This window comes from Athalia rosae, chromosome 5 (assembly GCF_917208135.1).
Source record: "Athalia rosae chromosome 5, iyAthRosa1.1, whole genome shotgun sequence".
Classification (NCBI taxonomy): domain Eukaryota; kingdom Metazoa; phylum Arthropoda; class Insecta; order Hymenoptera; family Athaliidae; genus Athalia; species Athalia rosae.
The window spans coordinates 1,983,007-2,000,961 of record NC_064030.1 but is presented as its reverse complement, the minus strand read 5'-3'; the positions used below and the strand labels follow the sequence as shown (position 1 = coordinate 2,000,961).

General features: G+C 45.5%; 1 long non-coding RNA gene across 4 annotated transcripts in view; it reads left to right on the top strand.

Annotated features, from left to right (window-relative positions):
• The window catches only part of LOC125500957, a 100,056-nt gene extending 82,315 nt beyond the window's left edge, over nt 1–17,741 (top strand). For all 4 annotated transcript variants that reach the window (XR_007278409.1, XR_007278408.1, XR_007278410.1 and 1 more), the window contains 2 exons: nt 10,647–10,759; nt 17,288–17,741. This is a non-coding gene — a long non-coding RNA (uncharacterized LOC125500957). The remainder of the gene's footprint in view (nt 1–10,646; nt 10,760–17,287) is intronic.
• The last annotated feature ends 214 nt before the right edge of the window (nt 17,742–17,955 follow it).

Here is a 17,955-nt window from a genome sequence, read left to right as displayed (position 1 = left end):
GGCACGAAGACACGGGCGAGGTGGATATAAAAAAAAAAGATTTTCGTCGGTATAGCCGATTTCATTCGTCCCTCGTACAATTCCACCCCTCAATTATGAATTTCGTGCACTTTTCGTGCCCCCGTCGTAAAAACTCCCGACTCCTCTCAATAATTCTTTAATTACTCCCTCTTTAGCGGCGTTCGGTGGGTACCTATACCCGACGACTTTTGCGCGCGCTCCGATCTCCGTATACCCACGCACGAGTATACACGCGCATAAATCCTCCTACCCACACACCTATCCCACCAAAAACTGCTCTGTCACCTAACAATTAACCGATCATATCTGTACCGCCGATCGCTCTATAGAGCAACGGCGTAAAACTACAGAGTAGAACAGGCGGCGAGGGGGACAAGGGGGGACGAGAAAAGGAGGAAATGGATAAGCGCCGGGGTTTTGATTTTCGCGCGATGAATCCACTTTATTTAATTCATCTCGGTTTCTTCCGACCTTTTTTTCCATCGGAGCCGCGAGTCTCCGCGATAAGTCGTCCGTTGCGTGTTCCTCGGTATTTGCCGAGGTGAATTTATTTTTTCGCGCCTCGTCCCCCGTTTCTTTTTCTCGGTTTTATTCATCGCGAGGAGCGCGTGCGCCCGCGGTGTGTAACCAACGTCTATGCGAGGCACCTGTATTTTTCACATACACCTGCCCCTACAGTTTCTACCGCTGGCCGCTGTACGCTCTACAGTTTATGTTATGCGCCGGATAAAATTTAGCGTCTCAATTTCAAAGCTTCGAACACACTCCTCTCTCCTTCCCCGCGCCACGGTCATCGGCGTTTTCGCATCTCGCGTCCTGCACGGAATACGTCCGTCGATTTGATCGTTATATCCGTAGAACGCGTGCCTGCCACCGGCTATTCGTAAAACACGTTGAAATTTTTCCCCGTCCACTTCTTCGTAATCTGAGGAGCCTCGCGATAACGAATGAATTTCCAGTCTCTGCACGAGGATATTTTCAACAAATATTCTTTCATTATTTTCTGGAAAAATTCAAAAACGTGAGGATTAGTCCTCTGAGCGGCTGCGCAGGGGATGAGGTTCGCGGGACATCCGTCCACTCCGGGGTCCTTGATCCGTCCGGACCGAAGCCAACGCGTGGTTTTCTTTTCTTTCCTCTTATTTCCAGGAACTCGTTCTACGAGCAAAATTGATGGCAAAAATTGTAACGCCAAGTGGTCCATTAGGGAGTAACAGGAGTACCCCGAAAGTCCCACAGGATCAACGGCGGATCTGTCGGTTTTCACTCCGTTTCGTTTGGACGTACGGTGCGCGTGCTGGACACACTTTCGGATTTTAAAGTGTCAGAAACTACGGGGTCGGAAAACGTCCGGTAAAACGCCCATCGTTCGAAGCGGTGCTGAAGGGCTGAAGGAAGTGCCAATTACGGGTCCTCCAGCTTCTGTACGGGATTACAGAACATCTGTTGTTCTTGCGGGTTATTTTGAAAATCCCCTAAAAATTCACGCGTAAAATCTTTCCACCGAGATTATCGCAGTTGCAGGGTACAACTTCGCTCTACGAATCTCATTTTTCTTCTTCATTGTAATTTTTGTTATTTCGGTAAAAAAAATTTTTCTCCTCATCCTACCCCTGCTCCCCTTCGCCCCCTCTCTCCGTCGCGTTTAAGTGGTATGGCCATAGACAACATCGCGGAGGAGAAACAGCAGCTGCGGCTAGCATCGTGTGCGGACCCAATTTAATCCGAATATATTAACATCGATGTATCTATACGCACCACCTATACGAACGTACAATACCTACTCCCATTTTTATTTCATTTTTTATCGAGTTTTGTTCTGGTCTTTTCTTTTTTTCTTTTCTTTTCGAATTTCTTCTTACCGGATTTTAAATCCAGCTCAATGACGAGCCACTGATTTATTTAACCGATCACCGAGCTGACGTAGAAAATAGCGGTTACAACGTTATTCCCCGAAGGGGGGAATCATCGGTTATAGCCCGGAGCTGATTGTCTTCTTTTCTTCGTTTTTGTTCCTCCTTTTTTTTCAACGTCGTGTCAAGGAACACTCGGACAGTTGTTCACATCATACCGAATACGTGTACGGGGAGAGGCACGTTCTTTCGAACGACGCGTGGCGTTATAATACCTACCTACTGTTTATAGTCGTTGATTTGTCGTCCTTCCATTTATTTCCCCTGTTCTTTCTCTTGTTCTTTATTTTCTTATCGGTAGAATCTACCTCGTTAGCGAGCAAGTGTGACTCTCCGGGTATATAAGGATCTAGTCCTTTTATAATACAATACGGAATACCGAGGGAGACGAAGGTCCTCGAAATCCTCGGTTTTCGAGATTAGCGCTAGGGGCAGTTGTTGACGCGATGTTGTACTACCAGGAAACCCTTTTGCGAGGGATTCGGATCCCGATCCGCGTCGATATCCTATCCAGATAAATAGGAAGATGGTAGCTGCGCAACCACTTTACGCGAGCGATACCCTATTTCTTTGACTATAACTTCCAGAGACGCGTCCAGAGTCGATATCACGCTCGATACATTCGGACGGTGGGAATATCCTCGATATTCCCGAGAACCCAGGATACGCGATAACCCCACCTTTTCTTTTTCTTGGTTTTCTTTTTTTTTTTATTATCGTGAGGGTGAAATTTTTGGAAATTTTCCGAATTTTTCCTGACGTCCTACGAGCGCAGGCTTTGATCTCGGTTTCCAGCACGTCCTCGGGGAATATAAAGGACACGCTGCAGGGTGACCGGTTGCGCGTTTCCCTCGGTGATTTGTGTCCCGGTAAAATGAACCAGGAATCGAGAGCATCCCGTTGGTATGCTCCTCATTCCCACAGGACTTTGGATATTCCTATTTTTTCAACGTTACGTTCCGAATATTTCCCCAACAGGAAATTCACGGGACAAAGGGATCCACGCGAGGAGAATACCACGCGATAAAAAAGGAGTTAGAAGGAAGAAGAGATGAGCGGAAGATTCGAGGTATATACTATATATATACGTGTACGTAACTCTCGCGGTATTTATCAATGTCCGGATATGAATCAAGGGGGAGTTTCATTTACAAGACAAAGCTGCCGTGGAGTGCTCGAAAAAGTTTTGCGTCGTATACCCCGGGGTTTCAGCATATCCGCGTCCGTGCGGACTACAGGGTGACGCGTAAAACCAAAAATTCATGAAAATAAACCATGCGCACCCTCCGCGGATTATCCTTCATCTTTTACTCACTAAACTGAAAAATAATCGTTCTTCCCTCAGGGTTCTCTGAACTTTCATTACAGCGATTACTCTCGACGGAATAAAAAAGTAGAAGATAAAAAAACAGTGTTCGGAAACTCCGAGAACACCCTGTGTGAACGGCCACGCGATCCTGCGGGTTCACCCACGCCGTAAGAACTCGATTTCCACGGTGGTTCGAAGGGGGTGGGGGGCAAGGAGGGACGGGGTGGGGTGGGGAAGATTTAATCGCGGACAATCGAGAGATATTTGGCTTCAGAGACAATCGACTCTTCCACCGAGCGTCTTAATTAGTAAGACTTGATTCGGAGCGTTCCGCGGTTACGAGAAAGAGGAGAGCTTGAGACGAACCACGCAAGAAGAATCCAGCTCTCGTTCTTTTATTGTACCGCGGTGCAGAAGAAAATGAAGAAACAAAAATCTCATCGTACAGCACGACTTCTACCCGCGGCTACCGCAACTACGTAACGTCTTCGCGGCGGTGCGGTGTGCCAGAAGAAATCGAGCGGCGTAAGAAGAATTATTGGTCTGCAAGAATTACCCATTAAATCTTAAACGATTAACTTCATTCCGTTTTAATCAAGCGCAAAGAGAGAGGGAGAGGGAGAGAGAGAGAGAGAGAGAGAGAGGAGAAGAGGAAAAAATAGAATGTAAAAAAAATTAATGAAAGAGGAAAGAAAAAGCAAACATCGGGTAAAAAACAATGCCCAATTTCCGAACCCCGAGAAAGAAGGGCGAAGAATTAGACCGATTCCTCGAGCGTTCTCAGTTTGTCCTTCGAACGGATTTAATTCCACTCGTATACCTACAGCAGCAGCTGTGTGAGTCCAAGGAGTTTCAACCGATGAGACCAGAAATGACGTCGTTTCAGAGTACGATAATCGGTGTTCGACCCTGAAGTCTTTTCCCTCCGGTTAATTAGGGCAATACACATCAATCCCTAGGATCCGAGACACGACGAAGTCGAATGCGCGATCGCTTCATTAGATCGCCTCCTGAAAAATGACCGCGATATTCGAATGTCTACATCGGCTATACACAGTGTTACCACGAGACCCGAGGTGAATTCGAACCGAGGTAAAAATTATCCCTTCGGATTTATTCTCATTTTTACTTCTCTCTCTTCCTTTTTTTTTTCTCTTTCTCTTTTTTTACTTCGCTTTGTCTTTTTTATTACTTCATTTATTTTTTTCCTAAGCCTCCAAAAGGATCCTTTTCAAACCCCGCGCGGCCTGGGGAGTAACGAATGAAACTGGAAGTCGGATCGAGTTACTTAACCGTCCACGTCCTTAACTCGACGATAATCACTCCGGAGTTTCTGTATAAAGCGATCCCACGGGAGGACAAATCGGCCTCTTTTTCCTGCCAAGTTTGCTTTTCGGATCCGTTGAATTCGAATCAAGGAAACGTAGAAATCGAAAACAGAAAAAAAAAAAAAACTATACACAATGAAACAAACGCTGCAGTTTAACGCAACTCAATTAACGGCTCCTCGATAATCCTATTCGAAAAATTCTTCGGCCAAAAAGGAAGGTGAAAAAAAGTTGGAAAATTTTTTCTCGCCCGATAAACTCTCGAGAGGATGAACCGAATCGATCGAAAATTTTTGGGCGATGGTGAGAAGGTCTCCCGAGGGAAAACAATGGGCGTATAAAATCGACTTTGCGCCGTCCTTGGCCCTCGTTATACGGGGATGAATTGAAAGCCGACTTTGTGTGTATGCGGCGTTCATTTTTCGTTGAAGTTTTTGAGTTCACCTCGAAAAATGAGCGGAATATAATCGCGGGACTAAACGGATAGGCACGGGGCTCATGGCGGGTTACAGTGGCGCAGGTACCGAAGCTAATTCGGGATGGTTAACTAAACAAACTATGAGACTGCGTTTAAGTATAACTAGGTTATTCCTGAGGGATGTATGCGGGAGCCCGAGCACGCTGTGTACGGAATGGAAAAATCGGGCGAGTCCTGCGGGACGCTGCGCCCAATTCCTTTGGCGATCGACACCTATAACCTGGCTCGGTCTGCATGATCTATATAACTACTACTCAGCGGAATCCATTCAAGAGGCGATTTTTCACGCACCCTTCTGTCCCGACGCGTATACACGGGAATATTTTCACCCGATTCTCTCCGGGGGTAGTTAACGATTTTTAATCCGTTGCGAGATTTTGTTGTTATTACTTTTTACTCGATTTTCTCTCCACTTTTCATCTTGTTTCGTTTTTTCATCTTCTTTTTTTAACCTTATTATTTCCTCGGAGCGAGACTCGCGCGCGAAGGTCTATTATAAATCGATCCAGGCGGGAAGGGATGACCATTTATCACCGGAGGAAGGAGAGAGCGGGAGTTTTTCTTCCCTTACGTATAGCCACTCCCCCTGCGCGCTACCTATAATATTATACTCATATTGAAAGGTTTCGATTTTCGAACATTTTAGGGATCCGACGTTCTCCTTTCCTCTTTTTTTTTTTTATTTTCCTTCATTCTACACTTTTCTCATAAGAGATCGCATCTCGTAGCGCGTGGGGCGATGCGAACGGGACAACGGCAGCAGCACCCTAACGATGTCCTGCCACACCCATGGGAGGAACTTTGAGGATAACTAAAATAAAAAAAATATATTCACGGACAGGACGATTCATAATTCTTTGGCAACGAAAAAAGGTGGTGCGCTTCCTGGGTGTGTGTTGAACTTGTGAAAATAATTAGCCAGAAATGAAGAACGAATGCCCGTTCGCACGGTCCACCTTTTTCTTTTCTCGAAAAACCAGAATTCAAAATTCAAAACAGATTTCATGTTTCTCATTCTTCAACGACGGGGATTTCAACCCTCGCGAAATCGATCCCCCAGCTTATTTGCGGTGTGTAAAATTTGTTTATTCAATTCTCGCGGATATTCCGGTGCGCCTTTTTGCAGTCTTTGAACCGAGGTGGTTCGCTTGAATTGCAATTTGCCCGGATCCGGCGAGGGCGTTCGACTAACGGTGAGTTAAGCACTTTTGTAGCGCGTGTACAGCACGCGGCGGCGGTAATTTGGATTTTGCTCTCCTAAGGCTCGCTTTGCCTAATTCACGCGTTCCGAGAGCTCAAATTAACTCGAATCCCCGAGCAGAGAAGGGTTCGCCGAGTGTTACTTTCGGATTTTCTTTTTTTTTTTTCTCTTTCCAGAGGTACGCAGACGCGTGAGTCTTTCGTGTCTCCGCGTTCGGGCGACTAAGTTGAGATTAGGTACCCTTTGAAACCCATACAGGCCAATAATCTAGTTTTAATAGTCGCAAAGTCCGGCGTTACTTACACCAGTTTTATAACAAATCCAAGCTCCGAAAACTCCCGGCTATATGTACCATAACTTTTACCCGAGCGCGTGCGAGCCGCCCAGGTAAACTCGGGGATTGTCCATTTCTACCGTAGCACTAAACGCGATCAATTCTTTTTGTGGAACTTGACCGACCCACCGATACAACCGGGACAAGAAATGAATGAAAATGAAAAGTAAGACTTTTTCTAAAGAACGGAAACATTAATTTTCACTCTCCGAAAAGCGCAAGCTTCACAGGTCACCTTCTCACCTTCGGCATACACCGCGGAGTCATCAATGTGCCTTTTCGCCGGACTTTGTCCATTCATTCTTTTTTCTCCTTCCTTTTTCTTCGTAACAAGCACGCCTGATTCTATTAGCCCTGCTTTTCGGGCCAATTAGCCACCTTTTTACCAAAGTGCTGAGAAGTGATAAGAATTTTTATTAAAAAAATATCCTCTATACTCTTCGAGTCCAACGATCTTCACATTCGATGCCGGATCAATGAATCATCGGAGGCATCTCCGTATGGGATATTTCTCACGTGATTCTACGATACCCATAATACGGGTGTATAAGGTATACGACTATTCGGAAAGTTATCGAGGGACGACTTTCTCGGGACATTAAACCGAGAGAGAAAAATCAAAAGAGAGAAAAAAACAAAAAAAAAGGCCGGTGGTCAGATATTGTCGGCGGTCAGTTTCCCCGGTGATGGGAAACTATTTCCGGTAGCTGTACCAGTTTTTTTTCTCGTCAGTCGCGTCTATCGCCCGGTGAGGATGCGTGGCCATTAAATATGCGCGTTGCCGCGCAATAAAATTGATCCCGAATGGGACCGCGATATTGTTTTCCGCGTTTTATTGACCCGGAGCGAGATTCTTGGGGTTGGTAATAAATTTGGGAGGGTCAAGATTCTCGGGGTTGTAGACGGAGGAGTTTGAAATTCGGGAGAACGGTAGGTGACGCGCGACCGTGTTACCTTTTTCTCTTCTACCGAAGAAGCTATACGGCAGCGTATATTATCACGTCCGGCTACAGGTCCTACGGTACGGCGTGGAAATATATCTACCGATGGACCCCGAACGCGGTAGTTATTCTCTCGGATCTGAACCATGACGGTGGAAATAACAATAAAATTCCCGAGGGACGACGCGCGGCCGTATAGCATAGGTAGGGAGACGAATTAACATCTCAGGAATTAAGGAATGCCCGCGGGTCCTCGCAGCCAGAATTCTGATTCCGGCTCTACTAGCGCATGCCGCAGGGTCCCTATCCTCCGACCGACAAAACTCTTATCCTGCAGCGCCCTGCGTTATAATACCCACCGCGAGTCCTCGGGACAAAGTTTCGTTTCACTTTATCCTCCCTCCCTCCTCATCCCCTTCCTCCCTCTCTTCATTCCTCTCCCTCTCTCTCTCACTCCTTCCAATCGCGAGGAATACATCCTTCGCAGCCTCCGCACAAAGAAGGAGGCCGAAAAACTACTCTTCGCTCCTACCCCCCACCCCGGTTAACTCCGGTGCCGCTGCCGCTGCAGAGATCCTCGAAAGTCCTGCGGCACTAAATCAAGTTTCGTCCACGTCCGCGTACCTGCAGCAGTCGTACACGCGTGCACGCGTACGTAAGGTATAAAGGTAACGTGTATGTGAAGAAGCATAAGGGCGGCGCAGGAGCAGCGGGACAAACAGGATCGGAGGAAGCAGAGGGCTGGGAGGGAAAAACGTAGAGGAAAGGAGAACGCGCGTGGACAGGCGAAAAGGACCCATAATGCATTTCGAGCCATTGATCCCGGACTGCCTTCTCTTAGCCTCTGTCACTTCATTTCCATCCCTTTCCTTTGCCTCGCGCGCTTTGTGCTCGCCGCTCCCGCTTCGATGCGCCGCTCCACCCGTGTTACCGCTCCTGCTCCCGCTCCTGAAACTCCTTAACATCCGCGTGTATAACCCGACTCGGTAAGACGTATACAAACGACATCCTCTGCGCACCCCACCTTATATACCAACGAAACGGCCAATCCTTTTCTCGCGCATTTAATACCACCGATTTCGTACAACCTGCAGCGGCAACGCTCACGTAGCCGAGCCGATGTATATCCCCCTCGTTTTTCGCATCGCGAAGGGCGAGCCCCGAAATCCTCGTAAATCCGACGATCATTTTCTTCTTCGAATTTCACTCGTGCTCGGTGAAAACGCCAGGAGACGTCGAGGCTCGTATTTTCCCGGGTCGCGATAAGACCCGCGTAAGAGGAGGAGGGATATATCGAACGCTCGTACATATCTACGAGTAGGTAAGGGGGAACGAGGGAGGCGAGGCGAGGTGAAGAGATGGGTACTTAAGGTTCGCGGTGCGGAGAGTCTCGTTGAAGTAAGCGGTCCACCGCTACGATATGTTGTTTCGCTCCCCGGTTCCCAGGCTCTGTTGGGCCGTTGCGTGCGATCGTATCTCAGGGAGGATTTATTGTTTGGTAAATCATTTAGTCCCTGCCAAGCTGCCGCGGGGCCCGATGCCCGGGCTGCAGTCCTCGGACAGGATTACCAACTTGACCGCAACTGCAGCGCCCACCGCGCCGCCCCGGCTTTGCCTTTATTTTTCACTCGAGTTAAGTTTTTTTTTCCTCCTCTTACAATTTTTTTTGGTTTCAATTTTGTTTCGGTGTCTTTTTTTTCCTCTCTCTCTCTCTCTCTCTCCACTGTTTTTTTTTTTTTTTTTTTACTCCACCGCGTGGTCGCTTTCTCCTTATTTCACTCGCTCTCCTCTTCTTTATATTTATCCGCGCGTACGTATAGTTACGTATGCATGCTCGAGTATACATATCGTATTCTCTTATTCAATTCGTACGCATTTCCCATTCCCCTTATCCCCCTCCTCCTCCTCCTCCTCGTCCTCCGAGGCCCGGACTCTAACCGCCTACGTACCTTTTCTGCGCCACGGGTACGTGTATATCAAGCCAAAGACGTAACCCTTTCGAGAGTCCGCGACGCTATCTGCATCGGGATATGTTCGAAGGAAGTGGGTTGGCAAAATAATTAATAATACCAGCTAACCCGCAACTTACGCTGCGGAATGAAACTCTGTACAAGTTTTTTTTTTTTTTTTTTTTTTTATTCCATTTTGCTTTATTTCATTTTCCTTCTCTTTTTACTCTCATATCCAGCTACATAGAACGAACGATACATCCATGTACAGGAGTGCAGTGTATTCCTTTGCTATGGAATTTCATTTTCAAACGAAAAAAGGAAAAGAATCATTGCTTCTTTTCGGAAGTCGATCAAGACCCTGAGACGACTATTCCACCAGCGCAAAATGCTCGATTCTTTTTCGGTTCAATTATTCGATGAATGTCCGAATTGAAAATTTCCCCCTCATTTCGAAAAATGAATAGTTTTATCGTAACGTCTTTCCATATCGTCGTGGGCCAACGGTCGTCGAAACTGGACCTCGGATCGTGATCCACGCGCACCTGTACTCCGAACCCCACGGTACTCAAAAGATTTGGTTTTTTTTTTTTTTTTTTCTCTCTTTTTCCTCCGTGGTCTTCTTCCTTCTTCTTCACTCTCCGGTCCCCTCTGCCTCCCCCGTTCTTTATTTTTCAGTCCATCTACCTCTTCTTCCTCTTCGCCGCTCCTCTCCAAGTCCACTTTCGACCAGTCCCTCCGCCTTCGAGACGCGTGCCCGTCGCGCGCTACACCCTCTTACCCTCCGCCGGGTTTATTCCGCCCTTCATGAGCTCCCTTTTTCTCCCCCCGTCCCCCCCGTCCCCCCCATCCCCCCCGCCCCTCTCTCTCTCTCTCGCCCCGCGTATCCTCGTAGTCCTTCGCAACGGGACTGAGCATGCACAGGCCGAAGGATGTATCGTGAGGATTTTTTTAGGGAAAACTCGATCTCGCACTCGTCGGGATATCGTTTTTTCGAAGCACCACTTTTGTTCGAAGGCGACGACAATCGAACCGCATATCGGATTTCAAACGTGCGCTGCAGTTTCACCGTACACCGGAACGCGCACCGCTCGACGCGTGTCCTTCGTTCTACATTATTATGTCCGGAATTACAATTAATTTTTTCTATTGTCTTTTTTTATTTCTTTCAGCGATCGACGTTTACCCTCGACAACGAACGAGGGTGGGCAGGACGAAATCCGACGTGGTTTTTAGGGCAAACCGGAAACTGGTCCACGAGTAAGCCGCTGCAGTCGTTGATTGTGTAAGGAAACCTTTGAAATTATGATAATTATTATTATCGTGAGAATGTGCAGCCCTACGGATTAATATGTGAGGAAGTTTGAAAATCCTCGCACAGTCCGACGTTAATTATTGTTGCCGAATGGTAATACGGGATGAATTATCGTCGGGGTTTAAAATTTAACGCTTTGGGATTTGTGCGTACATAAGTTGTAACTCAATTCGTTAATTTGTGTAAACGAAACGAAGAGTGAGGTTTATGAGGTTTAATTAGATGAAAAATTGTTGCTTCAATACCGTTGTCCGTTGGGCTGCCTCTGGACGCGGAGAATTAAAAATGTAAAATATAACGAGAGGGAGAAAATGTTTAACGAAGGACAGTCGATTACCGGGCTAATTCCCTCGCTTAGTACGTCGATAATTAGCGTGGCTATAGGTGTAGATATATCTGTATATGCGTAAGGTGGTTAATGTGGATACAAACAGCGCGCACGCGGGGACGGTGTTCGTCACTTTGGCGGCTTGTTTCCAACTTCTTTTTTCGTTCATATTATAAGCGAAGAGCGGTCGCGGCTCGGCGTATCTTTTACTTCTCCTTTAATACGTGAGAACAGAGAAATAGGGAAAGAAGCGAACGAGCGAGCGAGCGAGCGAACGAGCGAGCCATCGGACGAATCGGATCCACCGAGTCGTTTGCATACGTTTAAACTGTCTTAATAGCCCCCGCTTATCGGCCCTGCCGAAGGTATAAGAGGCTGCGGACGGACCGATCGGTACTTAAATTTGTATTCATCTCGAAACGGATAAATTAAGAGGAAAAAAATTGAAGGAGATCGAGGGAAGCGGCTCGCCTTTTTTAAGGCCGTACCTCGCGTCGTTAGACCCGACCGAATAACATAATTTCACTGTGTTAGCCATTATCTTGTTCTCCGCGCACGCCAAACGAACGCTGAAATTTCAACCTTGTCGAACGGATGCTATCCACATTTGCGAACGCTCGATCGGCGGAGTTGTAGAGACCTGCGCCGCGCGTATTCGAAAGTTGATTAAATGAAAATGAGAGAAAAAAAAATAAATAAAATTCGATAAAGGGAGAATCGATGTCCTCGATCGGACAGCGAAATTAATCATATCGTTGCGCCTTGGTTGTATCTCAATATCAAATCCAAAAGAAAGTGAAGTTGGTAGCCCGTTATAATTATCGCGTGCGCTCTGAAAAAGAACGACATTAATTAGCATATGATATATGCAATGGCTTTGGCGTCTGCGTACCGGGTGACCAAGAATTATCCAACGTCGACACGATTATGGAATTGATTTTACAGAGACCGACGTACATGGTCATAGAAAAGCTCGTGTTTTCTCGATCCTTGATTTTTCATTCCCACTTATTTTCAGAGACATATTTTTCTCACCTGGAATGCTTTATATTTTATTTTTGCCGCGGTCAAAATCGAGTTTTATTTTTTCACCGAAAAGATTAAGATTCCTAGGGACCTTCGGTCAGCGTCGATTCACTCACGATCATTCCTCCCCCTTAATTCGTTCGAGAACTTTCCTAACCCGAAATCAGGAACACCGGTCTCAGGAGAGCTGGACCCTATAGGTATATAGCCCCGCGTGCCGGCCTAACGGTAAACCCGGCTAAATTACGAAAATTAAATTGGTATTAGGTATAAAGCAATGCGAACGCGGGAAGGTTGATACGTACTACTTTGTACCTAATTCGTTCACTCACCTTCCCTAAGGGCGTCGAACAACGGGTTCGCTGAAATGACATAGAATTTGGCGCTATCATTTCTCAACAACTTGCTTCGACCATAAATAGAAGAGAATTCGGGTGTTTGACTCCAAATTTAATTTGTACATTAAACATCATACATGTGCGGGAATACAATAATTTCCGATTTAATACATACCTTTCTCGAAATTATTTTTTTTGTCTCAAAATTCATCCGTCCTCCTACCAAATGAGCCCGCCTACTTCTTCGAAATTCCTTTTTTTTTTTTTGTTTCAGGTACATTTATTTTCTCAGCCGTTTCTCCTCTCACGGCTCGAGGCGATCGTGAAATCAGAAAATTAAACAGAACGAAAAAAGAGCGGTATGGAATACGTTTTATCGGTAGAGTTACGCGAGATTATAATAGGGATCCGCGTTCGTTCGCGGTGGCTGTTCGCGACGAGAGAATATTTAGCGTGTTATTTACTGTCGGTCGCGAGCAGATGTTCCGAAGTATATTAGTGTAAATTATAAGTTGACGACGGTTTTGTTCGAGAAGATTTCACCACCTGAGTTTAGCGACACCACACTTGGCGAGTTTCGTTCCTTCCTTTTTTTCCTGTTCGGCTGCGGTTGGGCAAAGATTCGGCAGAATGTGGAATGAGAAAAGAAGTAAAATAATTAAAAAAGAAAGATACTCGACCGCACGGAAATTAATTCGTTAGTTTTGGCAAATTTTTCGTGCACGCGGGGTATCGCGTGTGTATACGTGCACGTACGCATCTCGCAACAGTATTAAGCAGCTGCAGCAGCAAATTTTATATTGTACTTTAAATATATGTATAGAACGTAAACGCGAAACGCGCGCACGCGGTAGTTCCGAAAAGATCGTAAGGATCGGGGGCCTAACTCTCAACCTCTCGTGACGTTAATTGCGGGCAAAGTCTGCGGCCAAAATCTACGCGAAGCACCCTCCGCGGATTGAAACGTTTTCGAAATCTGTAATAATCAACGGCGAACGCTAGCCGAAAAAACCCAAATTTCTCATAATCTCCTTTTCCTTTTTTCCTTTCCTCTCCCGTGAGCCCCGCGATCTCCGAATCGCGGGAATTATACGTCGAGCGAGTATAAAAAATGGTGAAAACTTACGCCCGTTACATATCTTCTTGTTCGTTTTTCTTCAAATTCTTTCCGTTCGTCTAGCGGAGGTCGTTATTTGCCTCGTGGACTTTAATCGAGACTGGGATATAATTCCATCTAATGCGAGGCTATCTGAAGTGGGAGGAGCGTTCGGTGTACCGCGGGAAGGTAGCAGCGGCAGCATTATGGGATGCGTATAAATATGTATCCGTATACGCGTGGTCCAGAGGCGAGTCGTTTGAAGAGAAGCTAATAAATTTGAAGGATCGCTTAATGAAGTCATTTGAAAATATGCCACCCAACGAAAACGATCCTATCGCCAGAGTTAATTGGATAAATCGTATTTCACGGAGCGTGCGGCGGACGCCGCCGCCGATGTTGCTACGTCGCCCCGGGGGAGGGGAACGGACCGAAAAAAATAACATAATAGAAATCGGTGGGGGACCCGCGACCACGCGTTTTCACATTACCATTCTTCTCTTCTCCCGCAATCGCGTAAAAACCAAATGGGTTTGATCGCCGCGTGCCGTGGACCGGACCGCGAGCTGAGACACGCATTTTTTTCCATTCATTTTCTACTTCTGCAAGAGCTTTGTAACAATTAAAATTCTCCTAATCTCCGATCGGACTTGACGCGGTAATATTTTAATATTTAATTCATAACTCGACCCGAGTCGTATTTCTTTTTACCTGACGTCCCGAATCCTGTAGATTTTTGATATTAGGTAATAAATGTCTCCACGAATACCAGTCCGAATAAAACCCTCCGAGGCAGTAGATTCCAAACCGTTGAAATCTCAGGGTAGATTCTGACCTACCCGAATAAGATTCCGATAAGGTCTTCATGAAGTCTTCCATGCAACCGTTCGAACGGATCTTTCCGTCCGTCTTAAGATTTAGGAGGATCCTGCGTGTGTTCGGATCGTATCCATCATCGGAGGTAGTTTTCGGGCATATAATAACTTCGTATCGCAGGGAGGACCCTCCCCACCGGAATATAAAAAGCCTGCGGTAAAGGAAGTCGTTGTAAATTTTTAATCTACGATAATACGAAATCTTGAAAAATATATCTCGAGCGGCGGAGATTTATGGCGAGAACATTAGATCCTCATCTAGAAAAACGTCGTGACGCGACCGCAGATAGAGACGTTTGGATTAGGGTTGAATTTTTTTGATTCCGTTCGTGCTTTCATTTTTCGTTCATTCTCCTCGGCGCGGATCTTCTTCCATTCTCACGCAGTCAGCCCCCCGGTAATCGGTGATGCAGTTTATCGGAAAAAAAAAACAAACTATAATCACAGCGTGAGAGTGAAAAACCGCAGAGAAAAATGAAGAGATTAGGAAACGAAGGGGTTGCGATTATCATAACGTGTATCTACCCTGAAAGAATTCAACTCCCACTTCCCAATGTTGTTCGTCACGCGATTTTGGAACGATGGGAAAATTCGTTTCATGGGGTCCTTTTCAAAAAAATACGAAAGCTGGGGGATCAACCCTTTTTTTTTTATTCGTTTCCCATTACGCGGTTTTCTAGCTACTCATTGGTGTTCGTGTAGCGCTGAGGACATAGAAGCGGCTCATTTTCGCTCGTGCCCGGATCGAATTTTTTCTTTCTCTTCCTCTCCCATCGCTCGTCTCCCTTGCCCGGTAATATTCGAAGTTTGATAATAATTCCCCTCGGTTCGTCGCCATCATCGAGAGCTCGCTCGCTCGCTCGTTAGCCGATGCACCTGTACACCCTGTCCGCTCCCCCAGCCAACTGAAATTTTTCATTTCGGCTCGGTTCCTCTCCCCCTTTATCTCCTTCTCCTCCCCTTTTAGCTTCTCTCTTTACTCCGTCGCAAGCTCTTCTTCTCTTTATTCATCTTCTTCTTCCCGGTTTAATTGCCGCATATTACTTCTCAATTTTTCAAGGTGCAACGGGCGACCGGCGTGCGCCTCACATATCCAGCAGCTCGCGCCAGACAATGCCCCGAATTTTCCACTCGCTTATAAACCGAGAAAACAAATTTCATAAAAACACCTGCCACTACCGTCCTCGCGTTCCACATACGACCCTAATAATGCCCGCCATTTTCATTACATCCTATTCAAGAATTTCGCTTATTGTTAGCAAAATATCGTCGCGTGTGCCTATCATTGAGAAGAATTCGCCACGTTCCCCGGACCATTGGAAAACGACGTCTTCGCACGTCGATAAAAACGGGTTGGATTTTCATTGATAATCTGAATGTGAAAAGTGATTTTCATGACGTAGCATGCTTCGGTAGTGCGTTGCAGCGTTGTTCAGAAAGACGAAACGAAACGAAACGAAACTGCTCCTCTGGTGCACCTGCCCGACTCTCTCCCCCTTTCTCTCTTTCTTGCCACTCTCTCTTCTCCGGGTTCTCTCGTCTCTCCTCTCTCCCGTACAAAAATATACACCGAAAAGAAGGCCCGCCGTCGTCGACGCACACCATAAAACGTAATCACGTACGAGTACGAGGCGCGCGCCCTGGCGCACGTCTCTTCTCCCACCATCATTTTCCATACGCGTGCCATTCTTGCGGGATGCATGTGCTCCGCACCGCGTTGCATACCTCCTGAAATTATTCTACCGACGGATCGATGGGCTCCACTCACACGCCCAAAATATTCACACTTGTAAGCGTGAATTTCGTATTTCCTCTCTACGTATCGAAAAAGATATCCCCATTAAATTGCGATTTTCTATCACATTCCGAATTCGCACCCTGTAAATACCGTCGTCGATGCGAATGCTCGCCCACGTTTACTGTTCTCTACCTTATGACGAAATCGAATACGTTGTCGGGTTTCGATGGTTTTCCCAAAATTGTTATCATAATTATTACTTTTACTGTAATTGTCGTTATCAAAGTTTGGAAATGTGATTTTATATGAGCCTATTTTTGGGATTCTTTGACTTTTCTTCACCCTCTCAAGCACCAGTCTCTACGCTTTTATTCGAAAATTATACTTGTGCGTTCATTAGACAAGTGGATTTACGACTGATCTAAAACACATGCATTACATGAGCGCATCGTCAGACGTGACACGAGACGAGTTGAGAAAAATTACGAGTGAAAAGACATTCAATTCGCCAAGGACACGGAATACCCGGTAATATGTCGTATGTAAATGCGTAGAGAAGAATGATAGTGACGAAAATCATCAGATAAAACCGGTCGTGAAATAAGATCCGGAGATAGTTGTTTCATGAAGTAGGCAACTGAAGTTACATTGACGTGAGCATCGGTTGCCGTGGAGCTTTCGCATAGCGCTAGAATTGTGAGTGTGGACCGACAGCGTAATGGAGCAGAATATTCTGATTCTATCACATTCCAGAACGATCTTGACAACATAATCATTCCAAAAAAATCGATGAAATTAGCAAACTTTACAAATCTAGGCTATAAATACATTAGAGTACGTTTCAAAATGAAAAGTCGATTTTTCAACCACAATCCTAAAAAATCAAAGGCATGTAGTTTTTTTGGGGCGAAAAGTAAAGCATTCCGAAAAAACAATTTTTTGACGCTTTCTCGACTTATCTTGACCTCAGAAAATCCAATACATCAAGTGTATTGAGCTTGGAGCAATATTCTAACAGATAACTCAATTTTTGCGCGACTGCAATCCCATTTCTTTATGGATTCTCACCTGTGATCTATTTTTTTTTTTTTTTTCAGATGACCAACAGGCGGCACACAAAGCAGTCTGGTCTCTCATCGGGAAAACAAGACTATCCTCGGTGCATCTACAAAGTGAATCGTCATATGTTCGGTGTAGATACTTTGTATGAATGAGTTATGCATTATATTTTCGAAGAACTATGACATTACTGATATTAATTAGGAAATTATTAATTATGATAATGTTGATTTTGATATAAGGATTGTTAAAACTAATTATAAGAGATGTATTTTAATGAACGTATGAACATACTGTACGCATTTTGATTTTTAACTGTGAACAATAGGATTATTAATCTAATGAAGTTGATCAGAAACGAATTATTGTAAGCACACGATTTTAAGTCGATCTAATCATGGAAGAATAAATGTATCTGTAAAAATTAGGCCGTAATGGGCATCACGATGTACCAACATGTATTTTCGAACGTTGATCTATCAATAAACTTCAACTACAGCCAATATACCATAGTTAATTGATTATCCATCACAACCCTTTTCACCTGATTCGGCAAATCCTGGAGATATCATGTTCTTGTATTCGGGCCTTATCTTATGCCTACCTGTGCATTCAATCATTCAATCATGCTTTTGCACGAAGCCGAAGAGATAATGCAGAGCTCTAGAATGCCGGCCCTGGAAATTGAAAGTTTGTCGAAAAGTGG